Source organism: Lithobates pipiens, unplaced genomic scaffold, assembly GCF_037356315.1.
Source record: "Lithobates pipiens isolate NorthernLeopardFrog02 unplaced genomic scaffold, aLitPip1_a1.2 Scaffold_18, whole genome shotgun sequence".
NCBI classification, from domain to species: Eukaryota; Metazoa; Chordata; class Amphibia; order Anura; family Ranidae; genus Lithobates; species Lithobates pipiens.
Genome location: NW_027507758.1, coordinates 618,113,529 through 618,127,768, shown reverse-complemented (window position 1 = coordinate 618,127,768; position 14,240 = coordinate 618,113,529). Strand labels below are relative to the sequence as shown.

At 43.3% G+C, this 14,240-nt stretch overlaps 2 protein-coding genes across 4 annotated transcripts in view; one reads left to right on the top strand and one right to left on the bottom strand.

The window, feature by feature from the left end:
- Positions 1-14,240, bottom strand: part of LOC143986844 (uncharacterized) — a 247,655-nt gene that overhangs the window by 140,402 nt on the left and 93,013 nt on the right.
- LOC143989410 (uncharacterized) overlaps positions 6,157-14,240 on the top strand; it is a 36,301-nt gene continuing 28,217 nt past the window's right edge. For 2 of the 3 annotated variants that reach the window (XR_013277032.1, XM_077489526.1), the window contains exons 1-2: positions 6,157-6,269; positions 9,870-9,978. The gene's annotated coding sequence lies outside the window, so the exon portion shown is untranslated. Of the gene's footprint in view, positions 6,270-9,869; positions 9,979-10,112; positions 13,735-14,240 lie in introns of those variants that run through there. The other variant, XR_013277031.1, reaches the window with a different exon arrangement.

Here is a 14,240-nt window from a genome sequence, read left to right as displayed (position 1 = left end):
AGATAATGTTTATCCATTTTCAAAATCTTTCTCCAAAACCAAACTGTACCAATGATTTCTGTAAATTCAATGGTTGTATGGCCTGGCTTTATCTAAAGATGCCAGGGCACTTGACTCTGATGTGCCATCAGTAGTGTTCTTCTTATGCTATTTGACGTAGACTTTCCTGGCATAAAGCCAGTTTGATCGCTATGAATAATTGATAAAATTACGTTATTAAGCCTTCCCTCTAAGATCTTTGCCAGTATTTTATAATCACTGCTAAGTAATGAGATTGGCCAGTACGAGGAACATTCACTTATATCTTTATCTGGTTTTGGAATGAGCGCCACCTTAGCCTCATACATAGATTCTGACAGAGATTCCCGCTTGAAGGCTTCTGTATACATTGCAGTTAGAACTGGCACCAGAATGTCTATGTATCGATTATATTATATATATATATATATATATATATATATATATATATATATATATATATATATATATATATATATATATATATATATATATATATATATATATATATATATATATATATATATATATCCAATGGAATCCCGTCGGGGCTAGCTGATTTCCCTGATGTTAATAATCTCACAGCATGCTGCACTTCCTCTTCTTTAATCTCCTTATCCATCATACTAACTTGTTCTTCCGTCAACTTAGGATATTCTATTTCATTCATATATTGCTCCATTTACCTATCTTTGCAAGTTAACCTTGTCCTATACATTAAAGCATAATATTCATGGAAGCATTTAATTATCTCATCCATCGCATACACCAACTCCACCGCTCTATTTCTAACTTTAGATACTGCCAATGTTGTTGATTGTTGTTTAACCATATTTAATCGCTTAATTCCCTTTTCATAATTCTGCTGATTTCTGAAAAAAAAAAATCTTCTTTTAGCATTAACTTAAGCTTGCATCTTATGCAGCTGTATACAATTCTTTCACCTGTCTATATTACTCTTTGAAGGATCCTCTATATATTCTGTATCTGCTTGAACACATGTTCAGCTAGTTCTTCCTCTTCTTGCCTATTAGTTTTCTTAATATATGCTATTGTAGATCTCAAAGCTCCCCTTTAGGTATGCTTCGAGTGCATCCCAAAAGTTACCATCACTTGGTAGATCTCCATGGGCTTCCAGGAACATTCTCAGCCGGTCCAGTATTCGATCATTAATCCCTATTTGCAATAACCAATAAGGGTGTATCCTCCATCCTGGTCGCCTTCCTCCTAAGCCTAAAGCCAGATCCAAATTGCAGTGGGGAATGATCTGACACTCCTCTGGTAAGGTATGTAATGGACTGCACCAATGGTAGTGTCTTATTACCCAGTGCCAGATCTATTCGGGACAGTAACCCTTTCCCCATAGACGCACATAGATCTATTCACCACACCTCCTCTACTAATTTCCCAAATCTGCTTACTCCTATCTTAACCTTCTGCTCAATTATTCAGTGTTTATCTATTACCGGGTCTAACCACATATTAAAATCTCCCATAAATACAGTGAGGCAAAAAAGTATTTAGTCAGCCACCAGTTGTGCAAGTTCTCCCATAGGTATATCTCAACTATGAGAGACAAAATGTGGAAACAAATCTAGACAATCACATTGTCTGATTTTTGAAGGAATTTATTTGCAAATTATGGTGGAAAATAAGCATTTGGTCAATATCAAAAGTTCATCTCAATAATTTGTTCTATATCCTTTGTTGGCAATGACAGAGGTCAAATGCTTTCTGTAAGTCTTCACAGGGTTGTCACACACTGTTGCTGGTATGTTGGCCCATTCCTCCATGCAGATCTCCTCTAGAGCAGTGATGTTTTGGGGCTATCGTTGGGCAACACGGACTTCCAACTCCTTCCAAAGGTTTTCTCTGGGGTTGAGATCTGGAGACTGGCTAGGCCACTCCAGGACCTTGAAATGCTTCTTACGAAACCACTCCTTCGTTGCCTGGGCGGTGTGTTTGGGATCATTGTCTTGCTGAAAGACCCAGCCACGTTTCATCTTCACTGCCCTTGCTGATGGGAGGAGGTTTGCACTCAATCTCAGGATACATGGCCCCATTCATTCTTTCATGTACACGGATCAGTCGTTCTGTTCCCTTTGCAGAGAAACAGCCCCAAAGCATGATGTTGCCACCCCATGCTTCACAGTGAGTATGTTGTTTTTTGTTTGCAACTCAGCATTCTCTCTCCTCCAAACACGACAAGTTGTGTTTCTAACAAACAGTTCTACTTTGGTTTCATCTGACCATATGACATTCTCCCAATCCTCTTTTGGATCATCCAAATGCTCTCTAGCAAACCTCAGATGGGCCCAGACATGTACTGGCTTAAGCAGGGGGGCACATCTGTCACTGCCGGATCTGAGTACCTGGCGGCGTAGTGTGTTACTGATGGTAGACTTTGTTACATTGGTCCCAGCTCTCTGCAGATCATTCACTAGGTCCCCCCGTGTGGTTCTGGGATTTTTGCTCACCGTTCTTGTGATCATTTTGACCCCACGGGGTTAGATCTTGCGTGTTGCCCCAGATAGAGGGAGATTATCAGTGGTCTTGTATGTCTTCCATTTTCTAATTATTGCTCCCACAATCGATTTCTTCACACCAAGTTGCTTGACTATTGCAGATTCAGTCTTCCCAGCCTGGTGCAGGTCTACAATTTTGTTTCTGGTGTCCTTCGACAGCTCTTTGGTCTTCACCATAGTGGAGTTTGGAGTGTGACTTTTTGAGGTTGTGGACATGTGTCTTTTATACTGATAACAAGTTCAAACAGGTGCCATTAATACAGGTAATGAGTGGAGGACAGAGGAGCCTCTTAAATAAGAAGATACAGGTCTGTGAGAGCCAGAAATCTTGCTTGTTTGTAGATGACCAAATACTTATTTTCCACCATAATTTGAAAAATAAATTCTTTAAAAAAAATCAGACAATGTGATTGTCTGGATTTGTTTCCACATTTTGTCTCTCAGTTGAGGTATACCTATGATGACAATTACAGGCCTCTCTCATCTTTTTAATTGGGAGAACTTGCACAATTGGTGGCTGACTAAATACTTTTTACCCACTGTATACACACACACATGCACACACACATATTATATATAACGTTTGTGGGTTCAAAGTAATATACATGCTCCAACTCTTTTCCATTGTGCTACAACCCTTAATGTCTGTGTTTCTTATACTCTTCATATTATTAATATTCATAATAGTGTCAAAAATAAATAGTATTTGTACTCAAAAACCTCCTACTAACCAGTGATAAAGTATTATTTTGCCACATTTGATTTTCCATATCGTCTGCTTTTTGCTGCCACATTACTACCTGCTTGTCCACATTTGTGATTTTTTTTTTTGTCTATAAAACTCACAATATCTTCTAAGGATGATATCCTATTTTTCACTTCAGCCACTCTCTTCCGGATTATTTGCATAAGCAATCTTACATTTTGCCAGACAACATAATCTTACTGTCAGGGAATAGGCCGTGGAAGTACTGGCAATCTTGGCAGTAGAAGAAATGGGCGCCATAGGCGCATCAAGTGACAGATAGTTCCCCCTGCTGGCTTATATAAGGCTGCCTCTGTCTGACTGAAGTTGCTGGATTGTCTTCAGCTCTCCCTGAGTTCCTGAACCTGCACCTGTTTCTTGTTGTCTCACTGCGACCCGGATTGTTCCTTGGCTTACTCTGATCTTCTCCTGGCTCTGACCCAGCTTACCATAAGGACTACTCGTCTGCCTAATTAGCCTGCTTGTCTGTGTATGACCCCAGCTTATCCTAAGGACTACTCTTCTGCCTAACCTATCTGCTTGCCTGTTTATGACCTTGGCCTGTTTAAAGGACTTGTTTCTATCTGAATACCTCTGCTACTTGTGTGTGACCCAGACCAGCTTTAGAAACTTTGTTATTTCCTACACCAGTCTACCTACCCTTGTATGATCACCGGTGTTGGATGTTTGGCCAGGCCTTTGCTGATGTCCCTGGATACCCTACGCCCTGTATCCTGTCCACACTCCTTAAGGATTTCTTCCAGCACCTCTTCAAGTTGCCTGCAAGTGGTCATCTGCACATCCTGCTGGAAACCCATGCTTCTTTGAGCATTATACCCTCTGTGCCAACTTCAGAGGTATACTGCGCTCAGCCGCAAGGGGAGCCACTCTCAGCATCTCGGCCTCGGAAAGGTAATCTGAAAATTACTTGAGTGAATTACATCCATTATCTGTGATCTGAGTTGTTCCAAAGTTATTTTAGACGGTTTCTCTGTTTTGTCGTCCGACTGTGGAGTACTTAGGTTGGTTGCCTTTGTGAGTTTTCCTGCTTGGCAGGCCACCACTTTGTGTCTGTGGAGGACTACACCCGCCATCTTGCTTTTCCACCCTTGCAAACTCCCTAAGGTGATTCGCCGCTTTACTCATTGTGGCTTCAACTTTTGGATATTTCCTCTAAACTGCTGAAAAGTACACACTCAGCGCACTTTCAGTGTCACTTACAACTCCATCTCCTGCACTCCTCTTCCTCTTTCTGTTGGGGTACCCCACGGCTCTGTCCTTGGACCCCTCCTATTCTCGCTCTGTACCTCTTCCCATGGCTTCCAATACCACCTTTATGCCGATGACACCCAGATCTAGCTCTCCACTCCTCAACTCACCCCCTCGAACTCCTCATGGATCACAAACTTACTGAATGACATATCGGGGTGGATCTCACACCACTTTCTCAAACTCAATCTTTCTAAAACTGAGCTTGTTATATTTCCTCCTTCCCGTTCCCTCCCTCCCTCAGCTAAACGGCAGTCCATTTACTCCATACACAGTGCCGTCTTGCTCCTCATGTGGTTCGGGGGTTCCAGTCCAGAAGTATGTTCTGACTCCATGGTCCTGGTCCTCCTGACCAGCCCCCAGGAAGGCTATGGCCTGGGGTGCGGAGCCACCTGACTTTATATCTCGGGGCTGGCTAGCCCGAGGCAGGGAAACTAAGGAAAGGATTCGGAGGTGGTCCAGTGCAGTCTCCGGTCGTGGAGAGGCCCAGCGATTTTGTAGCTATCCAGGGGAGGACTCTTCAGAAGAAGGCCACACACGGGTTGACTTTTTAGCAAGAGCCTGGTAGGGCTGAAGTACCTAAGTGAATCCAGTTTCGTGGGTAATGCCAAACTGGCTGAAAGATTCAGGTATCACACGATTTCTACAAGTCCTAGTTTCCTACATGTTCTACAATAACGTCTGTGGCAGAGTCTTATTCCTGATTTAAGCACCTTGTTGGCTGCTAGGCCTTGTGAGAGAGGGACTATCCAACTTGAGTGAACATCCAGCTGTGAATGGCTATTCTCTGGATTTAGTCGAAGTAAGCAAGTTCTTTATTATTGACTTTGACACTAATGCCGCGTACACACAATGAGATTATCCGGCGGACTTAGCCTGGCGGACAAACCGCCGGACTTTGCAGCGGAGGTCCGCCGGACTTTTCGAACTAGCGGACCTGCCCACACATGACTGGACTTTGCCGGCAGAATAGGTCCAACGGACAAACAGCCAGACTATGGCGGCGGTCTGCCAGACTTTTGAAATGAACGGACTTGCCCACACACGGAGAAAAGTCTGTTTATTTTGAACGTGGCTCCAGGTAGACGGGACTAGCGAAGAAAGTCAATGTTGCCACCTCCATCAGTGAGATTGACACCTCGCTGGCCCCGTCACCTGGTATGGATTTAAAGGGGGAACCCCCCAAGCCCCCCAAGGTCCATATCAGACCCTTATCTGAGCACGCAGACCGGCCAGTCAGGAAAGGGGGTGGGGACGAGCGAGCGCCCCCTCACCTCCTGAGCCGTACCAGGCTGCATGCCCTCAACATGGGGGGTGCTTTGGGGAAGGGGGGGCCCTGCGGTTTCCACACTATATATGTGTGTCATCATCTGCTGGAGATAAAAGACGTCACAGTGACTATGGAGGAAGAGGACGGACATGACGGGGGGGGGTTACTGGGTGTAAATAGAAAATAAGATCTCATTACCTCCTCTGCTGCCACTTCCAGCAATGTCTCCTCTCTACTTCCTTGCGAGTCACCTCTCACCCGGAACTTCCTATTTAGACCTGCCACCACTTCCTGCCTATATGTTACATCACTTCCTGTCTTTCATTGAAACTTCCTACCTGGGTATAAGTAAGATCGGCACCTTGTGAACATGAGAACCGATCTATAGCTTCTGCTGGTGGTGGAGGTTTTCATAAACACATTTGGATTTGTTTTCATTTAGGTGAGAATTTTTTCACTGTTCTACAACACAGATAAATGAATACATGGACTTATTTGGACATTAGATCACGGTTTATACCGTTTTGTGTGTATATATATATATATATATATATATAAACAAGTAATACAAGCAATTCGTCACTATATGTCTGAGAATATCCGTATTAAAACAGCGCTTTATATAAAGTCCATGCTCATTGCACGAATAATAATGTATGAGATATAAAAAGAAAGTTCTTAGTGTGCAGATAGGGTGATTGTAGTGCTCTAATCAACGTTGCAAGGTGATCAAACTGGGGAATATAAGTTGGCCGCTGGCGTCGTGTAGCCACGCCCTCTGTTGAAGTCGGAAGTGACGAAACGCGTCAGTGCATGGCCTACACGACGCTCCCGGAAGTGAGGTGTGCGCTCCACCGCTGACCACAGACAAGGAAGTTATGCACAGTGTATACAGCAGAACACAGGTGGATGGCTCTGAAGTCTGAAAATCCGGTGAAGTACACATATTTTAAATGCTGGTGATTTTTTAAATAATGTATGTGATTTGTGCAAAACCTTTTTTTTTAAAATAAAACAGTATTATGCTATGTGCACACTTTGTTTTATTTTTATGACAAACTTGGAGGATTGCTGGAAACAGGACCCCTAAGGGGACACGTAGGAATTTTGGTATACCTAAGAAAGTGACTACTCCCTAAGGCTGGTTTTATCAGCGGCGTCTGGTGAGTTTAAAGAGGAGCTACACCTAAAAAAAAAAATATTAAAAGCCAGCAGCTACTAATATTGCAGCTGCTGACTTTTAATAATATCACACTTACCTGTCCCAGGTTCCAGCGATGTCGGCGGCAGATGACGAGCGATCGCTCGTCTCGCTGCAGCCACCGCCGCCATCCTCTGTCAGGGAATCGGGAAGTGAAGCATGAGGGCTTCACTGCCCGGTTCCCTACTGCGCATGCGCGAGTCACGCTGCGCTGGTTCCCCGCTGTGTCTCTGGGAACTGTGTGTTTCCCAGAACACAGCGGGGGGGTGGAGCCATGCGGGGGTGGGCGGAGCCATGCGGCGGTCTGGCAGGAAGTGGGTGCAGTTACCTGGATTATCCAGGTAACTGCACCCCCCTCCCCCCCGAAAGGTGCCGATTGTGGCACCGGAGGGGGGAGGGATAATACTAGCGGAACTTCCCCTTTAGGGTGAAGAACCGCTTTAACCCCCTATGGGGTATGCATCACATGCGGTGAAGCACTCCCAGTGTATGGTGGAAGAAATGTTGACAGCACTTTGATCACCTTGCAACGTTGATTAGAGCACTACAATCACCCTATCTGCACACGAAGAACTTTCTTTTTATATCTCATACATTATTATTCGTGCAATGAGCATGGACTTTATATAAAGCGCTGTTTTAATACGGATATTCTCAGACATATATTGACGAATTGCTTGTATTACTTGTTTATATAATTACTATATTTTTTAAACGGCTGCTATTATCGTCCGCGCTGCTAGGTCCCAATATACCTGGCAGTTGTTATCTAGTTTGTTTTTGGTTCTATTGGTATCACGTATGCAGGCATATATATAGATTTATATATATGTATATGTATATGTATTATATATATATAATTTTGGAATCTGTGTTTTGGTCCCTGTTTGGCGCTGAGTGGTATATTATAGGCCGTCTTTGAAATATACCTGGTGTTTTGTTTTATATATATATATATATATATATATATATATAGTGTAAAGTTTTGCAAAGGAAATATTGTATGTTTTCACATAAAAGCGGAGACGGAATTGAAGATGAATTCAGCATGGGGTAATGTGTTAACTTTGGTCGCTGCAGCCTTGTTTCGCACAGCGAGTGGGTGAGCACGGAGTTAAATGATGCATAGTTTATGTCTTTTGTCATACACTGCTGTGTAGACAGGCAAGTAGTGCAAGAGCAGGGGGTGTCTATGTATTCCTCTTGCAAGTTTCGTAGTCTATGTGCCGCACCCCTCCGCCCTCCTGCCTGCATTGACCGAAAATTTCCCTGTAGCCGCTCCTCCCTCTCATCGTTATTAAAGCTGCCGTGTCTAGAGGCGATTCAGTTCGCATTGTGCGCTATACAAGTATTTCATTCATTCATTCCCATGGACTTTGGAGACAGCAGCTTACAGGTCTGTTATGCATGCATTCACCAGGCAATGTTTAACCACTTGAAGACCGAGCCTATTTTGCCCAAAAAATGGGGTAATTGTGTGAGTAATTCCATTGTCCTGGTGCTCCAGGGCTTTCAAAAGTGTAATAGGTGGTTGAGAAATGATATCTGTCATTTATGCTCCTAGAAGGCCTGAAAGTGCCACGTCAATGTTGGGCCTTTGTATGTGGCCGGGCTGTGTGAAAGTCTCACACATGTGGTATCGCCATACTCGGGAAGAGTAGCAGAATGTATTTTGGGGTGTCATTTATTGTATACATATGCTGTGTGTGAGAAATGACCTGATAATATGATAATTTTGTAAAAATAAAAAAATCTTAATTTTGCAAAGGATTGTGGGAAAAAATTACAACTTTAAAAAAACTCGCAATGCTACTTACTTAATACCTTGGAATGTCTACTTTCTAAAAATGGGTCATTTGGGGGGTATTTGTACTTCCCTGACCTGTTAGGCCCCTTTCACACGGGACGGATCAGTAATGATCCGCCCCGTGATGATCCGCTTGCTCAGCGGGGATCGCTCCGTTGTCTCCGCTGAGCCGGCGGCGGACATGGTGGTCACTGCACACTGTGCAGGGACCGCCCTGTCAGCTCTCCGCTCTCCTCTATGGGGGATCGGATGAACACGGACCGTCTGTCCGTGTTCATCCGATCCGCTCTGCAGATGGAGAGAAAAATAGGATTTTCCTCCGTCTGCAGAATCGGACAATAGCGGAGGAGGATAATAGCGGGTGTCTGCGGATGTTTATCCGCAGACACCCGCTATCCCATAGGAATGCATGTATGTCCGTATTTCATCCGCAAACGGATGGATGAAATACGGACATAATGTCCGCATGTGTGAAAGGGGCCTAAGTGTCTCAAGAAATGAGATGCACTGAAGGCCTGATCAGATGTGATCAATTTTCAATGATTGGCACCATAGTTTGTAGACTCTATAACTTTCACAAAGACCAAATAATATACACTAATCTGGGTTATCTTTACCAAAGATATGTAGCAGTATAAAGTTTGGCCAAAATTTATGAAGCAAAATTACTAATTAGACAAATTTTATGACAGAAACAAAGAAAAAAAAACATTTTTTTTCACAAAATTTAAAGGTCTTTTTTTATTTATAGCACAAAATATAAGAAATCCACTAGTGAGTAAATATCACCAAAAGAAAGCTCTAGTTGTGTGAAAAAAAGGACACAAGTTTCATATGGGTACAGTGTTGTATGACTGAGTAATTGTCATTCAAACTGTAAGAGCACTGAAAATTGGTCTGGGCAGGAAGGGGGTGTAAGTGCACTGTATTGAGGTGGTTAAGCTTCACCTGAACTTCCTATTTATACCTGATTTCACTTCCTGTCTGACATCACTTCCTTTCTCTAACCTGGCATCACTTCCTGTCCTTCATAGAAATACCCTGCCTGGGATGAGATCCGCACCTTGTGAAGGAGAGAACCCATCTATAACTTCTGTTGTGGTGGAGATTTTCCCCAGCACATTTGGATTTCTTTTTATTCAGGTGAGAACGTTCACTGTCCCACAACGTGGATAATGAAATGCATGCACTTATTTGGACATTAGTTTACAGTTTATGTCATTTTGAACATATATACAAGGGGCTTTCAAGTCAAACCGGGACTTTTAATTTTACAGGTATAAAAAAACGATACCAGCATGGTGGTACTACACGCAGTAGTAAGTGGCAAGTGTGTCCTATTACTGATAGGTGGCGCACATGTCGTGGGCCAGTCCAGAGATCAAGATGGCAGACAACAATGTTAGTGCATGCATTGAACAGCGTGTGGTGATGAAGTTTCTTGTGAACGAAGGCGTAAAGCCCACCGATACCTACAGAAGACTTCAAACTCAGTATAGTGATGAGACGCTCAGCCGCAGTAAGACATTTGAATGGTGTAAATGTTTGAAAGGTGGCTGTATGCCCATCAGTGACGATCCACAGTAGTCATTTCTGCGAACATTCAGCACAGGGAACGCCTGATCCTGGATAATCAAAACATAACCTGTTGTGAAATTGCACAAGAAACAAATCTTTCTGTGGGAAACTTAAAGTGGTGTTGCCACCAAAAAATTAAAAAAATGTTTAAAATTCTTAAAAAAAATAAAATAAAGAAATAATTGAAAAAAAATAAAAAAAATTTACTCACCTCTAAATACCTGTTGCTAGGAAGTCCCTCATAGTCTGCCTTCTTCCTTGCCCGGGCTGGTGACATCACTTCCCCTCGCGCCGCACAGTCATCTGGGACCTGTCGTGTGTCCCAGGTGTCTGTGCGGCGTATCACGATGCCCTACGCCGCTCACGCATGCCCACAGTATGAATGACGGCGCCGCGAGCGGAGCGGGGAACTAGGGGGGGCTTCGTTCCCCCGCATCGCTGGACCCTGGGACAGGTAAGTGTCCAAATATTGAAAGTCAGCAGCTGCAGTATTTGTAGCTGCTGACTTAAATTTTTTTTTTTTTTTTTTTTAGGGGCACCCCACTTTAAACACAATCATTCACGAAAATTAGCATTTTTGGAAAGTTAGCGCTGCATGCTACCAAGACAGCTTTCCGCTTCTGAGTGATGTGCATACGTGTCTGCAGAAAAAAATGGTCTGATTTGATCACTAAGGGTGTCCTGTTTCTCCAGAACTATGCACAAGCTCCTTGTGCTCACTGCACTGCCAAGCTGCACTAACAAAGCAAACAGAATATTGGCATTAAAAAGGGGATTAATTCCAGAGATAAAACAATAATTCTCCCGGTCTAGAAGACTCTGGTCTTGCCGCACCTGGAGTATGCTGTCCAGTTCTGGGCACCAGTCCTCAGGAAGGATGTACTGAAAATGGAGCGAATACAAAGAAGGGCAACAAAGCTGATAAAGGGTCTGGAGGATATTAGTTATGAAGAAAGGTTGCGAGCACTGAACTTATTCTCTCTGGAGAAGAGACGCTTGAGAGGGGATATGATTTCATTTTACAAATACCGTACTGGTGACCCCATAATAGGGATAAAACTTTTTTGCAGAAGGGAGTTTAACTGCTTAAGGACTGCCTTCTGCACATATATGACGGCAGAATGGCACGGCTGGACGGCGGAGCGCTCCCGACCTGGTCCTGAGCTCCGTGGCCACAGGACCCACGGACCCAATCACCGCTGGTGTCCCGTGATTGGGTCACAGAGCTGAAGAACGAGGAGAGGTCAGTGTAAACAAACCTCTCCCTGTGCTTCCTACTGAGCCTGTCAATGATCGTCTGTTCCCTTTTATAGGGAAAGATGATCAGTGACGTCACATGCCAGGCCACGCCCCCCTACAATAAAAAAAAACACATAACGTCACACATAACCCCTACACTGCCCCCTAGTGGTTAACTCCTTCATTGCCAGTGTCATTTACACAATAATCAGTGCATTTAAATAGCACTGATTGCTGTATAAATGACAATGGTCCCAAAAATGTCCGATGTGTCCGCCATAATGTCGCAGTCACAATAAAAATCGCTGATCGCCACCATTACTACGGTAGTAAAAAAAAAAATTTTTTATAAAAATGCTATAAAACTATCCCCTATTTTGTAAACGCTATAACTTTTGCGCAAACCAATCAATCGCTAATTGCAATTGTTTTTTACCAAAAATATGTAGAAAAATACGTATCAGCCTAGACTGAGGGGAAAAAAATGTTGTTTTATATATTTTTTGGGGATATTTATTATAGCAAAAAGTAAAAAATATTACATGTTTTTTTTCAAAATTGTCGCTCTATTTTTGTTTATAGCGCAAAAAATAAAAACCGCAGAGGTGATCAAATACCACCAAAAGAAAGCTCTATTTGTGGGAAAAAAAGGACACCAATTTTGTTTGGGAGGCACGACCGTGCAATTGTCAGTTAAAGCGACGCAGTGCCGAATCGCAAAAAGGGGCCTGGTCCTTTGGCTGCAAATTGGTCCGGGGCTTAAGTGGTTAACAAGACATGTGGCCACTCATTAAAATAAGAAGAAAAGAGGTTTAACCTTAAACTACGTAGAGGGTTCTTTACTGTAAGAGCGGCAAGAATGTGGAATTCCCTTCCACAGGCGGTGGTCTCAGCGGGGAGCATCGATAGTTTCAAGAAACTATTAGATACGCACCTGAACGATCGCAACATACAGAGATATACAATGTAATACTGACATATAATCACACACAAAGATTGGACTTGTGTCTTTTTTCGACCTCACCTACTATGTAACTATATGTAACTATGTAACTACATGCATATTACAGCAACTCAGCTGGGGGGTATTGCCACCTCCCCCTCCAGCCCAGACCTTGCTCCGAGAGTTCTACCTGTTTGGACCCCTAAAAGAGTTCCCCAGTGGCCAGCATTTCAGCACCGATGATGAAGTGAAGCAAGCTGTACTAGTATGGTTCAGGCATACTGGCAAATTCTATGCTGAAGCTTTCCAGGCATTAAACATTGGGGTAAGTGTAGAAAAGGGAGCCACGGAATGATCCGACCCCCAAGGGGAGGGGTAATGAGGGGCGGGCATGACCTGGTGCCCAGGAGCCAATGGAAGAAAAGGAGTCTGAATGAACTGAGAGAAGCGAGGGGGGCGGAGCCATATAAAAAGGGGGCGGAGCTTAGACTGGGCCAGTACACGAGGAGAGATCACAGGAGGAGGCAGCTTTCCCACCCTCCCTCCCTAATGTGGGGTTATTTGAGCATTCAGGTTATTGGTAGCTGGCTGGTCGTTGTTTTTCTTTCTTTCTTTCAGGAACAGAGGATTGGTCGTCACAGCAGTGAAAACGGCCCTATTGGGGGCTGCAGCGTTATCTTTCTGGTGGTCTTTGACGGTGGCGGTAAAATGGAGGTGATCTAAAAGGGGTGGGGGGCTCATCAGTAATAGGGGGCCCCTCCGGGGTATTCCCGAACGTTGGACGGAATACTGGGTGTTTTGCACTGCAGGAATTGGTTGTCTCCGGGCGGTCACAGCTGGAGGCCTGGTTATGTTAATGGTACCGCAGTGAGGTTGGTTTTTGGTTATAAAAGTGGGTCACCGTCAGAGATCACCAGACTGGACTTTGGTTTAAATGTTGTTTATGGTTTATATATATATTTATATATTTATATATTTATATACAGATCTTTGGAGTGAGTTAAAATTTCGGTGTGTTAATAAAAGGCTGTTGTGGCCAGTTTACTCCAAAGAAAAGGTGTGGTCTCATTATTATTAAAAGGTTGATAAGGGGCAGAGGTGTTATGGGGTTTAACAACAGGAAAGGGGACATTGGGCTACGCAGGTCATGTAGCAGAGGAGTATGTTGAAAAATAAATGCAGTTTATTTCTTTCAGTTTGTTCTTTCGTTATATAGAAATTCAAAAGGCCTGGTTTGACTTGAACGTCCCTCTTGTGTGTGTGTGTGTGTGTGTGTGTGTGTGTGTGTGTGTGTGTGTGTGTGTGTGTATAATATAATATTATATATAATTTGACTACTGTTATGCAAAGGTAAATATTGTATGTTTTCACATTATTATTTTTACTCGGATTTGTTTTTTTGTAAGTGGACACAGATTTGGAGATTAATGGCCCTTACATATGATCCGAAAATTGTATGAAAAATACCGTACCGCGCGATAATCGGATCGTTAGTACAGAGCTTACGCTAGCCGATCACGACAGTACATCCTATATTATCCGATCGGACAAGCATGAAAATGATTCTGGTACAATACCAGATAGTACGATTTGTGTTTAATCAGTACAGTTGTCGTCCGAAAATACAATACACATACACTACAAC